We start from the raw sequence: 15291 nt of genomic DNA on the forward strand, positions 1-15291 counted from the left end.
GGCATTCTATTTCCTCACCTAATCGACTAGTCAATTACCATCTGATTTCATTACAACAATGATTAGTTCAACTGACATCAAAACAAATACTAGCTATCATAGCTACAAAGGACAAAACTGAGCTCTAATATTAACATCCCTAATCCTATTCATTGGCTCAACAAATTTACTAGGCCTATCACCACACTCATTCACACCTACCACCCAACTATCAATAAACCTAGGAATAGCCATTTTCCTGTGAGCTGGCACGGTAGTCACCAGGTTCCGATATAAAATGAAAGCACCCTTAGCTCACTATCTACTTCAGGGAACACCTTTCCCCTAATCCCTATACTTGTAGTCATCAAAACCATTAGTCTCCTTATCCAGCCAATAGCTTTGGCCATACAACTCACAGCTAATATCACAACAGATCACCTGTTAATTCACTGAGTTGGATGGGCTACTCTAGCCCTAATAAATATCAGCACCACTATCACTCTCATTACCTTTATTATTCTTGTCTTACTAACAATTCTTGAATTTGCTATGGCCCTTATTCAAGCCTATGTCTTTACCCTGTTAGTAAGCCTATACTTATATGACAACACCTAATGATCCACCAAACCCACACATATCACATAGTTAACCCAAGCCCATGACAACTAATGGGAGCTCTCTCAGACCTACTAATAACTTCAGGACTGGCAATATGATTTCACTTCAACTCAACATCATTATTAACTCTAGGACTGACAACCAAACTGCTAACAATATATCAGTGGTGACGGGATATTGTCCAAGAAAGCACATTTCAAGGCCCCCATACACCTATTGTTCAAAAGGGCTTGTGGTATGCAATAATTATCTTCATCATTTCAGAAGTATTTTTCTGGAGATTTGGGGAGGAGCCAAGATGGTGGAACAGCATGGAAGTTTTTGTGTGTCTCATGTCCATGAAATCCAGCCGACCAACACTAAACCATCCTACACACCTAGAAAACTTACTGGAGTATTAACACAACAATCTACACAACCTGAACCACAAAATTCAGCAGGCACATGATGCAGAGAGCTGAACTTGGGGAGCGAGAAGCCGTGAAAAGTAGGGAACTACTTTTGCGGCAGAGAGAGGACAGAGACTGGGGGGGGGGGAGAGTATGGGAAAAGCACCCCTCCCCAAAAGCAGCTGGAGAGAAAATGGAGAATTGGAAACAGCCGCAGGGACTAAACTAAAAAGGGAGAAAGGAGAGGGTTTAAATTCCATTAAGACTGTAAACAAGGAGAGCACAAAGGCTGCAACTCCACAGCTTGATACCTGGTGGTGATCTCGTGGGAAGGGTGAATCCCCAGGAACAGAGTGGCGTCCACGAGGTTCTTGGGCCACACAGGGAAAAGTGGTTCCACTGCTGGAAGGACATTTGGTAGAGACTGTTGAATCCATCTGGTCCCAGCATACCCCAGAAGGCAGCCACATTCGCTGGTGCTGGGTCAAGTCGTTAAGGGTGAAGCCTGGTGCCAGATGTGTGCTGTGATTTTCCATAGTCCCTGAAACGCTGCTGCTACACTGTCTCTCAAACATTTTCTGGGACAGGCTGGCACCTGGCCACAGTCTCGGGGCACCAGCAACAACAGGGTCCAGAGGGCATTCCTTGGTGCAGCCAATATTCAGCCATTGCTCATTTGGCCATTGCTCGGTGAGACCCTCCTGCAGAGGGGCAGAACAGGTCAAAGCCACAGTCCTTCAGAATTAAGGGGCCAGGGAAAAAAAAAAAAACAAAACTTGGGAGAGAGGTACTGCCTGAGACCTGGTCATGGAGAGTGAAAAAGTGGAAAGTGGACAAGAGCTGAAGACAGAGGATGGGTGTGCAATTGCTGATCCAGAGAACAGACTGGGTAGGTGGGTGGCGCCATTTTCACTGCTCCTGTGCATGTGCATACGCACCTACCAGCGCCTCAACAATCCACCCCAGTAGACTAGCAGCACCACCTAGTGGAGAGCAGAGCTGTTACACTGAGCCCCGCCCAACTGGGCCAACTTTGCTCATCAAGAACACAAGTCTCACTCCTGGCTTAATTTATGGACTATAAAAAGCTACATAGACTGACTTCTAGGGGGAAACGAAGCAATTTCAGTCCTACTTCAATCTGTTAGCAGTTTCATCTATTCAATTTTCTTTCTTTTTTATTTTTCTCTTTTACAATTCTTTTCTTTTTCTTGGATACAGAAAGAGAAAAAATTCATTTTTATTTTCAGTTTTTATTAAAAATATCTTCCTTTTTTATTACTATATTTTTTAGTTTTGTATAAATTTTTTCAAATTCTACATTACTTTCATCATTTTATTTTAGTCTACTTCAGTGTATTCACCTTTTCAAATTTTCAAACGATTTCCTGTTTTCTTTCTTTTTCTTTTTTTCTTTTTCATTTCTTTTCTTTTTCTTGAATTCAGAAAGAGAAAAACTTCATTTTTACTTTCAATTTCTAGTAAAAATATTTTTATTTAATTTTTATTACTATATTTTTTGCTTTTATGTAAATGTTTTCAAATTCTATTTTACTTTGATACTAGCAAATCAAATTCAAGAGCATATAAAAAGAATTATTCACCATGATCAAGTGGGATTCATTCCTGGGCTGCAGGCCTGGTTCAACATTTGCAAATCAATCAATGTGATACATCACATTAATAAAGAAAAGAAAAGAACTATATGATCCTGTCAATCGATGCAGAAAAAGCATTTGACAAAATTCAGCATCCTTTCTTACTAAAAACCCTCAAGAAAGTGGGGATAGAAGGAACATACTTAAACATCATAAAAGCCATTTATGAAAAGCCCACAGCTAATATCATCCTCAATGGGGAAAAACTGAGAGCTTTCCCCCTGAGATCAGGAACACGACAGGGATGTCCACTCTCATCGCTGTTGTTTCACATAGTGTTGGAAGTGCTAGCATCAGCAGACAACAAAAGGAAATCAAAGGCATCCAAATTGGCAAAGATGAAGTCAAGCTTTCACGTTTTGCAGATGACATGATATTATACATGGAAAATCCGATAGACTCCACCAAAAGTCTTCTAGAACTGATACATGAATTAAGCAAAGTCGCAGGATACAAAATCAATGTACAGGAATCAGTTGCATTCTTATACACTAACAATGAAGCAACAGAAAGACAAATAAAGAAACTGATCCCATTCACAATTACACCAAGAAGCATAAAATACCTAGGAATAAACCTAACCAAAGATGTAAATGATCTGTATGCTGAAAACTATAGAAAGCTTATGAAGGAAATTGAAGAAGATACAAAGAAATGGAAAAACATTCCATGCTCATGGATTGGAAGAATAAATATTGTTAAAATGTCAATACTACCCAAAGCTATCTACACATTCAATGCAATCCCAATCAAAATTGCACCAGCATTCTTCTCGAAGCTAGAACAAGCAATCCTAAAATTTGTATGGAACCACAAAAAACCCCAAATAGCCAAAGTAATTTTGAAGAAGAATACCAAAGTGGGAGGCATCACAATCCCAGACTTTAGCCTCTACTACAAAGCTATAATCAAGATGGCATGGTATTGGCACAAAAACAGACACATACCAATGAAATAGAATAGAGTCTCCAGAATTAGACCCATAAAAGTATGGCCAACTAATCTTTGACAGAACAGGAAAGAATATCCAATGGAAAAAAAGACAGTCTCTTTAACAAATGGTGATGGGAGAACTGGACAGCAACATGAAGAAGGATGAAACTACACCACTTTCTTACACCGTTCACACACACAAAAAAAACCAAAAACAAACAAACAAAACTCAAAATGGATGAAGGACCTAAACGTGAGACAGGAAATCATCAAAACCCTAGAGGAGAAAGCAGGAAAAAACCTCTCTGACCTCAGCCATAGCAATTTCTTACTTGACACATCCCCAAAAGCAAAAATGAACTGTTGGGACCTCATGAAGATAAAAAGCTTCCGCACTGCCAAAGAAACAATCAACAAAACTAAAAGGCAACCGACAGAATGGGAAAAGATATTTGCAAATGACACATCGGACAAAGGGCTAGTATCCAAAATCTATAAAGAGCTCACCAAAATCCACACCCGAAAAACAAATAATCCAGTGAAGAAATGGGCAGAAGACATGAATAGACACTTCTCTAAAGAAGACATCCGGATGGCCAACAGACACATGAAAAGATGCTCAACGTCACTCCTCATGAGGGAAATACAAATCAAAACCTCACTCACATACCACCTCACGCCAGTTAGAGTTGCTAAAATGAACAAATCAGGAGACCATAGATGCTGGCGAGGATGTGGAGAAACGGGAACACTCTTGTCTTCTTGATGGGAATGCAAACTGGTACAGCCTCTCTGGAAAAGTGTGGAGGTTCCTCAAAAAATTAAAAATAGATCTATCCTATGACCCAGCAATAGCACTGCTAGGAATTTACCCAAGGGATACAGGAGTGCTGACGCATAAGGGCACTTGTACCCCAATGTTTATAGCAGCACTTTCAACAATAGCCAAATTATGGAAAAAGCCTAAATGTCCATCAACTGACGAATGGATAAAGAAGATGTGGTTTATATATACAATGGAATACTATGTGGCAATGAGAAAGAATGAAACACGGCCTTTTGTAGCAACATGGATGGAACTGGAGAGTGTTATGCTAAGTGAAATAAGTCATACAGAGAAAGATAGATACCATATGTTTTCACTCTTATGTGGATCCTGAGAAACTTAACAGAAGACCATGGGGAGAGTAAGGGGAAAAAAAGGTTAGAAATGGAGGGAGCCAAAACATAAGAGAGTCTTAAAAACTGAGAACAAACTGAGGGTTGATGGGTGGGAGGGAGGGGAGGGTGGGTGATGAGTATTGAGGAGGGCACCTGTTGGGATGAGCACTGGGTGTTGTATAGAAACCAATTTGACAATGAATTTCATATTAAATAAACAAACAAACAAACAAACAAACAAACTAAACCAAAATAACAACAAAAACAAAGTTCTACCTGGGAGCCCTTCAGAGCTATATACTGTGTTTAAATTAGAACATTCCAGCATCCATGGGGCTGTGTCAGCTACACAACCCATGTCCAAAAACCAATGTGGAGATCCCAGTCAGTTCACAGTCAGTGTCTGGCATCCCAGAGGAAAGCAGACCCCTCTGTCCCTGGGGGAGTGGCTATTAGCCAGCTAGGGTAATTTTGGAGATGGGTAACCAGCTGGCCTCCATCCTCTGGCTAACAGAGGTGCCTTTATCCTGAAGAGTAGATGGTTCATGCATGTGCACTCTGCTCCAGGCCATGATCAGTGCACAAAGGGACTTTGAATGAAATACTGCACCTAGACTGGGTTCTAACCACTTGACCATCAGCCAGGAGCCCCAAACAGCCACAACTGAATCACTGCCACCCCTGTCTACTAATGGGAAGGGCGAGATACATACCCAAAGCTAGGGCTTTTCCTCCCTTTCTGGAGGAAGAATGCAGGCCCCTTGCTGACAGGGCTCCCAGATGTAGCCTCTATGGGGCTCCCTTCACCAAAGCCCACAGGTGTTGCTTCTTCCTGAGACAGCGGGCTTGCTGGGAGATGGCACTAGTCACTTCATTCTCCACATCATCCCATTTTCGTAACTAATGAAGAACTCTGGCCCCCTCTGGATCTTTTTCACCCCTTTGCTCTATTTTCAAACTAGGTCTTCTCTGGGGTCCATTCCATGTAGTCTCTCAGTAGCTGGGGATCCTAGTCCAGTCTTTGCAACTGTGTGATAGGTTTGGCCACAGGGCCCCTGTCAGGTTGGTGTTAAAAACTATGCAGGTATCTAGAGGTCTAGGGCACTTGAATGACCCAGAAGACAACATTTGTCCTTAGGCTGGGTGAGAGGGCTGGGAAGGGAGCTGTCCTCCTTTCCTGGCTGAAGGGACATAAGTTACATAGCCCTTTCCAGAATGGCCCCATTCCTATTGGAAATATTGAACTTTGGACCTCCCTATGACCATTCCCTTCCCATGGCTCAATGTCTAATAATGTCCCTGTTCAGACTTAGGACAATGGGGGTGTCACTCACTCAGCCAGGGCCCAGGGATAGTTTTTCACACAAGCCTGTGCATGTTGGAGGTGGGCAGCAGCCAAGGCAGGACAGCCACTACTAATGGCAGCACTTGCACTTACTCAGACTTGGATTAGCCTTCCAGCTGGGGCACAGAGGGGACAGGGGGATCACAGGCATCTGTGGTGGGTACAGGTCATAGCTACAAGGAGTTTTCTGTGTCAGATGCCAAGGCATGAAAAGCCCCGTGCATCAGGCAGTTCCATAGCAGCCTCAGTGGCCCAGCAAAGCCACTCTGTGGCCATGGTGTGGCAACCATGGCATTGGCCTATGTAGTACTGTCTTCCTTCAGCATACTCAACAGTAGCAACAGTGACAGTTCTGGCTTGCAGGATCAGTTCCACAACAGCCCTAAGGACAATGGCAGAAGGCAGGGACTGGCATATAGAGCAGCACCTGGTGTTTGCCTCCTTACCCATTCACTTCTCCCAGCCCACATTTGTAGGATTATGGTGGCTTCACATGTTTACCCTCACATGAAATGGGAATAATGTGATGTGTTGAACAAAGCCAAAAATAACGTATAATGAAGATGTGCCGAGTAAAGATGCTGGCTAGTGTTCAATATGCCTGGAAGAAATTCAGAGGGAGGCTCTACAACAGGGTTGCCTTGTCTATCCCTATATCATTAAGGTTGCATTGGTTTAAAATAAATAGATCTTTCCTTGAGCATCTTTCAGATATTATAACAACTTCCCATTTTACAGTTATTCTTGTCTTTTCAAGATGCTTGAAAACCTGGGAGGATCTGTGGATATGTCCCTGGAAAAACAAAAACAAAAACAAAACAAAGGCCTACTTGGCCATAAATCTGAGCTATGCAAGACTCATGGAGAGATGAGCAATCATATAGGGGAAAATATCCTGCTGAAGAACCTGGAGCCCTTTGGGCAAACATGCCACAGTCATAAGGAATGGACCAGAATCCCCAGTTGAGGGCCAATGGTATGACTCTGAGACAATCACATGGAATGAACCCCAGGGAGGGCTCAGAGAGCAAAGGGGTGCAAATTGATACAGGGAGGGCTAGAGTTCTGCATCAGGGATAAGAATGAGATAATGTGGAGAGTGACTATAATTAGCACAGTCTTCCCCAGATCGCTGACTCAGGAATGAGAAACAGCTGTGGACTTGACCAAGGGTGCACTATAAGTTCCACCTGGGAGCCCAGACAGCAAGAAGTCTTCTCAGATTCTCCTTCAGAATCAGAGGGAAATCCCTGGCTTTGGGTATGTCCTGACCTTTCCCTCAGTACATAGGGGCAGCAGTGATACAGTAGTATCACAGTGTGCTTGTGGCTGATGGGCAAGTATTTGGAAGTGGGACTTGGTGCAGTATTCCATCTAAAGGTGCTTTCTGTGATGAGCAGATCCTGGAACATCCTGCCCACATGAAAACCTGCTGCTCTTCAGAATGAAGGGATCTCCATTATTGAGGGTAGGGAGGCCAACAGGCTACACATGTTCATGCATACCCTGGCCAGCTAAGCAAGAACATGTACTATGGAACTGAAGGGCCACCTCTCTCTGAACTATCAGACTCAGAGAACCTTCAATTTTCTTAGGAATGGACTCGGAAACCACCACCATTCATACAGACATGGCTGTGTAAGTGACCCCATGCTTCTGGAATATGAACTGAGACCTAGCTAGAAAAGCAGTAATGGGATGGGGAAGAGTACAAGCAGTGCCAAAGTTCTGCATCTCTAATGGGACTGGGATCCACCTGGGAAGGATATATCTCTCTTAATTTCCTCTCACCCAGACAGGAGGCCACCTCCCTTCCTAAAACCTCTGGCTTAGCCTACACACAAGCATTCTCCACTGGGCACCTGCAGATGCCCTAGGCCTGGTGATGTCCACAAATTCTGAAACCAAATTGCAGGGGTCCTGTGGCCAAACCTCCCACCCACTCACCACGATTGTACCAGATTCCCCACTTAATAGGAGAGGATATGAGGGGAGCCTGTGTGGCTCAGTTGGTTAAGCATCTGACTTCACCTCCAATCATGATCTCAGTGTTCATGGGTTTGAGCCCCACACTGGGCTCTGTGCTGACAGCTCAGAGCCTGGAGCCTACTTCAGATTCTCTCTCTCTCTCTGCTCCTTCCCCCATTCATGCTCTATCTCTCCCTGTCTCTCAAAAACAAATAAACATTTTAAAAAATAGAAGCTATGACTCTGAGTCACTGGCTCTGACAGGATTCCAGGGGCAATTATTTACAAATAATTGTTTACAAGCAGGGGCAATTATTTACAAATGCTATAGTAGCCTGCTAAGCTACAAGAGCTCAAGGACAGTAGGACCAGCAGTCCTCTGGGATATCAGACTCTGAGATCCCTTTATTTCCTCAGGAACTGCCTAAAAACTTGCCTTCAAAACTTTAACATGGGTTGTGTTCAGACAGCCCCGTGGTCTTGGAGTGTGAACCGTGACCAAGGTAGAAAAGCAGCAAAGGGATGTGAATGACTGAGTACAGGGTGAGTAGAAGTCCTGCATCAAATGGTCAAAGTCAAATTGAGGAAGGACATATCTATCTTGCCCTCCTCTTGTTCCACACAGAATGTGGGGTCTCCCCTAACCTCTGACTTAGGCTATCCACAAGCATTCTCCATGGGCACCTTCACCACAGACTCTAGGTTTGAGGATGACCACATAATTCCGAAACCAAATTGAGAAGGGCCCACTGCAATACCCATATCACCACTGCAAGGGCACAACCAGACTCCCAGCTGAAAGATGAAGATATTACTCTAAGACACTGACTTTGAATAGATTCCAAGCAGAACCATATATTTTTTTTTACAAAAGGGATAAGTAATGGAAATGGAGACACACATTGCCAGAGTTCTTCATCACACATGGGATTTGGATAGTGTTGAGAATGAAGTACCCAGCGCAGTCTCCTATCAACATGGTTGCACCTGGAATAAAAAATGCTTGTGGGCTTAGGCAAAGGAAGCCCTCTGAAAGACTACACCTAGGATCCCTGTCAGCAAGAACCTGCATTCTTTTATTAGGAGCCAGAGATGTCTGGCTTTGTCTGTCCCTCCCACTATTTCCACCAGTTGATGGAGGCAGCAATTGTTGAACTGTAACTATTGGGTTCTGCTGGCTCTTACTCAGGGAGTCTGGAACAAGAAATTTGTTTCCTATTCCTGGAAAAAGCTCAGCCTGTGCTGATGGCCTCCTGGTCCATACTGCCCATGTACAAACTGCATCTCACAATGAAGGTCACTCAATCATCCAGGTGAGTGAGGGGAGCTGGCACTCTTCACCTTCCATACCACAACAGGCCAAGCACCAAGCACTCAGGGACTAAAGGCCATCATTCCTTTGGTATAGCAGACACTGATAGGTCTCCCTGAGCACAGAACCAGAGTGGGAGTTTGCAGCATACCCTGGGGTGCCAGCTGAGTGATGGCTTCATAATCCTAAGGGAGAAAAAAACAGAGTGAAAAATACAGCAAGATTAAAGGAATTGATGCAAGGAGGGACAAAGCTCAACATTTCCAATTGGAATTGGGATCAAAATGAAAAAAAAAGATACCTTAATTCATTTCCCCCATTGCCCAGAAGGAAGCCAGCTCCCTTCCCCAAATCTCTGTCCCAGCCTACATACAAACATCTGCTGGGCACCTAAAAATTCCCTGGGCCTCTAGATGGCTACAGACTTCTGAAACCCAATTAACTAAGAGGGACCCCTGTAGCAAAATATCTCCCACAGTCACAAGGACTGGACTAGACTCCCAGGTGGAACACAGAGAATATGACTCTGAGACACTAACTCTGAATGGATTCTGGTAAGAACCTTGTTTCTACAAAAGAGTAAAGATGTATAAAGGTGTATAAGGAGAGCCAGAGATCTTCAGAAATTGGAAGGGGAATTACGTGAAGAAGGAAGTACCTAGGACTGGAGTGAGCAGTGACTGTGCTATAGCTGTGAGGTGCCCCCCGCTGTTCCTGAAAAGTGTGGAAATGGGCATTGATGCCATCTTCCTGTAAAGGGCTCTTTCTGTGCTGACCAGCTTCTGAAGCCTACTGCTCCTCTGTGAAGTGTCTGCTTTTCAGAAGGAAGGCACCTCAATCAGGCAGGGCAATGAGGCAAATGCCTCCCTTTGCCACCCCTTGCTACAAATAGCCAAGCACCAAGGTCTGGGCTAGGAGGGCTATTCTCCTTCATGATATCAGATGCTGATGGCTATACCTGAGTGCAGGACATAGTGGGAACCCAATGCCCATCCCTTGCTGCTTGTTAAGTGACTGCCAGCTCCATGGCTCCTATGAGGGAATAACCACATAGTCAGAAATACGGTAAGGGAAAAGGAATGGTTACAGAGAGAACCAAACTTCATTCATATTTCCATCCAATGGGAATGTGATCAATGTAAAAATGAGATATTTAACTTATTTCCCCCTAAGCCTATCAAGAAGGCCAGCTCCCCCTTAATACCTCTGGCCCAGCCTCCATACAAACAGTTCTCAGCTAGATCCCTTCCAATGCCTTAAGGCTCTGGATGTCCATATAGTCATGAAACAAAATGTCAGGGCACCTTTAGGTCAACCTGTCCTACAGTCACAGGGGTTGGTCCAGAGTGGACATTTGCAAACAGGAGATATTACTCTGAAGGACAGAATTTGTATGGAACCCAACAGGAACTTTGATGGATAATAAAGCAATGTGGTCAAAATTGATACACAGAGGGCCTGGGTTCTTCATGAAGGATGAGAGTTGCATGTCTAGAATAAATTGACTACCACGATATATTAGCAAGCTGGTCTGCTCAGGAATCAGAAGAACCATTTGTGGAATTAGGCTACAGGAGTACTCCAAAGGATGCCCCTTAGAGCCCTGTGAGCAAGTGACCCACATTCTATCCTAAGAAATAAAGGGAAACTCTGGATTTCAGTGTGCTTCTGTCCATGATATCAGTAGATAAGGACAGCAGCGCTGTGAGATATGAAGAATGTGCTTCCATGTGATGATCAAGAGGTGGGAATGACGCCTTGCTACACTATTTATTCAAAGGGCTTTTTGTGTACAGATCAGGTCATGGAGCATACTTCACATGCATAAACTGTCTCTTTTTCAGAAAGAGAGAAAAGGAGCATGAGCCATGAGGCTACCCACTCCCAGGATTACTGTAGCCTGCTAAGCACCAAGGGCTCAGGGACAGGAGGGCTAGCTGTCCTCTGGGACATCAGACTCTGAGAAGCCTCTATTGACTCAGGAACTTCCTGAAAACTCGCTTCCAATCCTTGAACCTTGGTTGTGTATGAAACAGCCCCATGGTCTTGGAGTGTGAACTGAGACCAAGTTAGAAAATCAGCAATGGGATAGAAATGACTACAAAGTGAGTCAAAGTTCTACATTTAATGGGACACGGGTCAAATATAGTAAGGAGGTATCTGTCTTCCCTTCCTCTTCCCACATAGGAGGTGGGATCCTCCCCCAACCTCTGGCTTAGCCTACCTACAAGTGTACTCTCTGGGCACTTTCACAGTCCCTACATTTATATATTACCACATAATACAGAAACCAAACTGAAAAGGGCCAAATGCAGTAACTATATCACCATCACAAGGACATGACCTGACTGACAAACTGAAAGATGAAGATATTACTCTAAGACACTGAATTTGAATAGATTCCAGGCAGAACTACTTAAAAAAAAAAAAAAGCTTGGGGTGCCTGGGTGGCTCAGTCAGTTAAGCGTCCGGCTTCGGCTCAGGTCATGATCTCACAGTTCGTGAGTTCGAGCCCCACGTCGGGCTCTGTGCTGATAGCTCAGAGCCTGGAACCTGCTTCAGATTCTGTGTCTCCTCCTCTCTCTGCCCCTCTCCTGCTCATGTTATGTCTCTGCCTCTCAATAATAAATAAATGTTAAAAAAATTTTTTTAAAGGCTAAGTGATGGAAATGGAGACACAGACTGCCAGCATTCCTCATCAGACCTGAGATTTAGAGATTGTTGACAATGGAGTATTCAGCACAGATTCCTATCAACATTTTTGTTCCAGAATAAGAAATACCTGTGGGCTTAGGCAAGGGTAGTCCTCTGAAGGACTATACCAGGGAGCCCCATCAGCAATAAGCTTGCATTCTTTCTTCAGGAGCCAGAAATTCCTGATGTTCTGTGTCCCTCCCACATTTTGCATCAGTTGAGGGAGGCAGCAACAGTTCAGCTGTAGCTATTGGGTTCTGCTCGCACTAGCTCAGGAGTGCGGAACAAGGACTTCGTTCCCTATCCTGGAAAGGGCTGTACTTTTAATCAGTTAAACACTTGGCCTTTTCCTATTCCTCAAATAGAGTGTTTCAATGAGTTTATTTGAAAGTCATTAACCAGTCTTGAAATAGGGTAGTTTTAAGCTGTTAAGGATAAGTGTTTATACAAAGAAATTTGAGAACACTGGTTACTTCATGTATTTTTAAAAATATTTGGATAATTTACAGAGCACATGGCTGTTTCAGGCAGTTAAGCACCTGTACATTCCCTAGTGATTATACAGAAGGATATAAGCACACTTCTTATTGGATAAATCTAAGGAGCTAACTCAAAGATGCCTTAGCCACAATGGTGTTTGTGGCAATTAAGTGCATGGCCATTCCCTTTTGATAATAAAGAGATTTTAAACAAATACCCAGTTAGATCCACGTTAAAAGCCAAATGAAAGACATATCAAGCACTGTATAGTTAGTCCCTTCCATAGCGTTTATACAAACAAGTTTAAGAACACTTGTGATTACAGGTATTTAAAAGGAATTTGAAATTCTCATTTACAACACAGATATTTCAAGCAGTTCAGCACATGGGTATTCCCATGTTCATACAAATGGATGTAAGCACACTTCTTACTGGATGTTTATGAGAAGCTAATTCGCAAATGTGTTAAGAAAAGCTTTTTTCTGGGAATTAAGAACATGGACATTCCCTCATATGAATATAGAGGGTTTAAACAAAAGTTACTCCTAGATATACACTTAAAGCTACATTAAGAATGCTTAATTACACTGTGCTTTTAGGCACCTAATGGTAAGCCATTTCTTAGTGCTTCTATACAAGGGTTTAAGAATACTTCTAACTACACTTCCCAAAGGCTTTTGAAAACCCTCTTGGGGTATAGGGTACTTTTCAACAGTAAAACCCAAGTGTTTATACAGAGAGGTTGTGGGGAAAGTGTTACTATGTATGTCTATGAGGGACAGGATTGTCACTTGAAGCACAGTGATGCTTTGATCTTAAGCACGGGGCCTTTCCCTATGGCTTATATAGAATATTTTTTAAAGTTTTAAATTCCAGTTAGTTAACATATAGTGTAATATTAGTTTCGGGTGTAGAATTCAGTAATTCCATCCACCCTTCCATACCACACTCAGTGCACATCACAAAGCGCACTCTATAATCCCCATCCCCTGTATAACCCAATCCCCACCGATGTCTCCTCTGATAACCACGTTTGTTCTGTAGAGTTAAGAGTATATTTCTTGGTTTGCTGATCTCTATTTTCTCCCATGATCATTTATTTGTTTTGATTCTTACATTCCACACATGAGTGAAATCATACGGTATAAGTCTTCCCTGACTGACTTATACTGCTTAGCATAATACTTTAGCTCCATCCACATCATTGCAAAGGACAAGATTTCATTCTCTTTCATGGCTGAGTAATATTCCACTGTGAGTGTGTGTGTGTATGTATATATCACATCTATATCCATTCATCATTAAATGGACATTTGATCCCTTTCCATAAGTGGCTATTGTTCATAATGCTGCAAAAAAACATCAGGGTGCATATATCCATTTGAATTGGTATTTTTGAATCCTTTGGGTAAATACCAGGTAGTGCAATTGCTGGATCATAGGGAAGTTCTACTTTTTAAATGGCAATTGGTGTAAATTAATTTATTTGAGATGGGGGGGTCAGAGAGAGGGAGGGAGAGAGAATCCCAAGCAAGCTCCACACTGCTAGTGCAGAGCCCAACAATGGCTCAAACACATGACTCTGAGAAGTCCATGTTTTTAACATTTGAGGAAACTTCATACTGTTTTTCAGAGTGGCTGCACCAGTTTGCATTCCCACCAACAGTGTAAGAGCGTTTTCCTTTCTTCCCATCCTTGCCAACACCTGTTGTTTCTTGTGTTGTAGCCCTTCTGACAGGTGTGAGTTGATGTCTCATTGTAGTTGATTTGTATTTCCCTGATGATGAGTGATGTTGAGCATCTTTTCATGTGTATTTGGGGAAATGCTCACCTTGTGTGTTCCCCTGTGTGCTCCTTTTCCTCTCACCCTTTTCCCCAGTGAGGGCTCCCTCTCCTCTGCAGCACCCTTGATCTGTTCCTCCCCCAAACTACCTTTCTGTACTTTCTACCTTCTTTGATGTAGCTTCTTTTTTCCCCGTCTTGTGTACTTGTGTACTTTGTTCTTTCAGTCTTCACATTGGTTTCTGGAATATTTAGAATGATTTCCTAGTTATTAGCTATGTTCAAGGGACAAGACTACACTGCTTCCATACTAGCTCTCCCAACACACACTAATAAAGAATGCTTCAACAAAATTTCTATTAGATGTGAAAGGCTACATGAAAGGCACTTGAACAGTGTAGTCTTGGGTGGTTAACCACAAGGTGTGTATGGTGTCTACAATGTGTGTCAGGGGGTACATGTGTGGTGTGGTATACATTTGGGGTGGTTGTGGTTGAGTGTATTTGTCTGTTCTGTATGTATGGTATGCATGGTGTATATGTGGTTTATGTCTGTGTATGGCATTTGTGTGGTGTGTGTATGGTGTGTCAGTGGTTTTTAGGTGGTATATGTGTCTTTGTGTGTGCTGTAAGTGTGGTATGCATCTTATGATTGTGGTATATGTGTCATGTGTGTATGCTCTACATAAAATATATGCTCGTGTGTGGTCTTTGTATGGCATGTGTGTTGTATATGTGGTGTATGTGTGCTTTTGTGGTGTGGCATAGGGGTGGAGTTTGTGTAATGTAAGTGTGATGTGTGTGGTGTGTGTGATGTCTGTGTGTCATGTAAGGATTATCATGGTGTGTCTGTTGTATATGTGGTATCTGTGTACTATAAGTGTGTTTTGTGTGGTATATGTTTGGTGTGTATGTAGTGTACGTATAGAGTGCATTTGTGTGGTATATGTGTGGGGTGTATTTGTGTTTG

This window comes from Felis catus, chromosome E1, assembly GCF_018350175.1.
Source record: "Felis catus isolate Fca126 chromosome E1, F.catus_Fca126_mat1.0, whole genome shotgun sequence".
Classification (NCBI taxonomy): Eukaryota; Metazoa; Chordata; class Mammalia; order Carnivora; family Felidae; genus Felis; species Felis catus.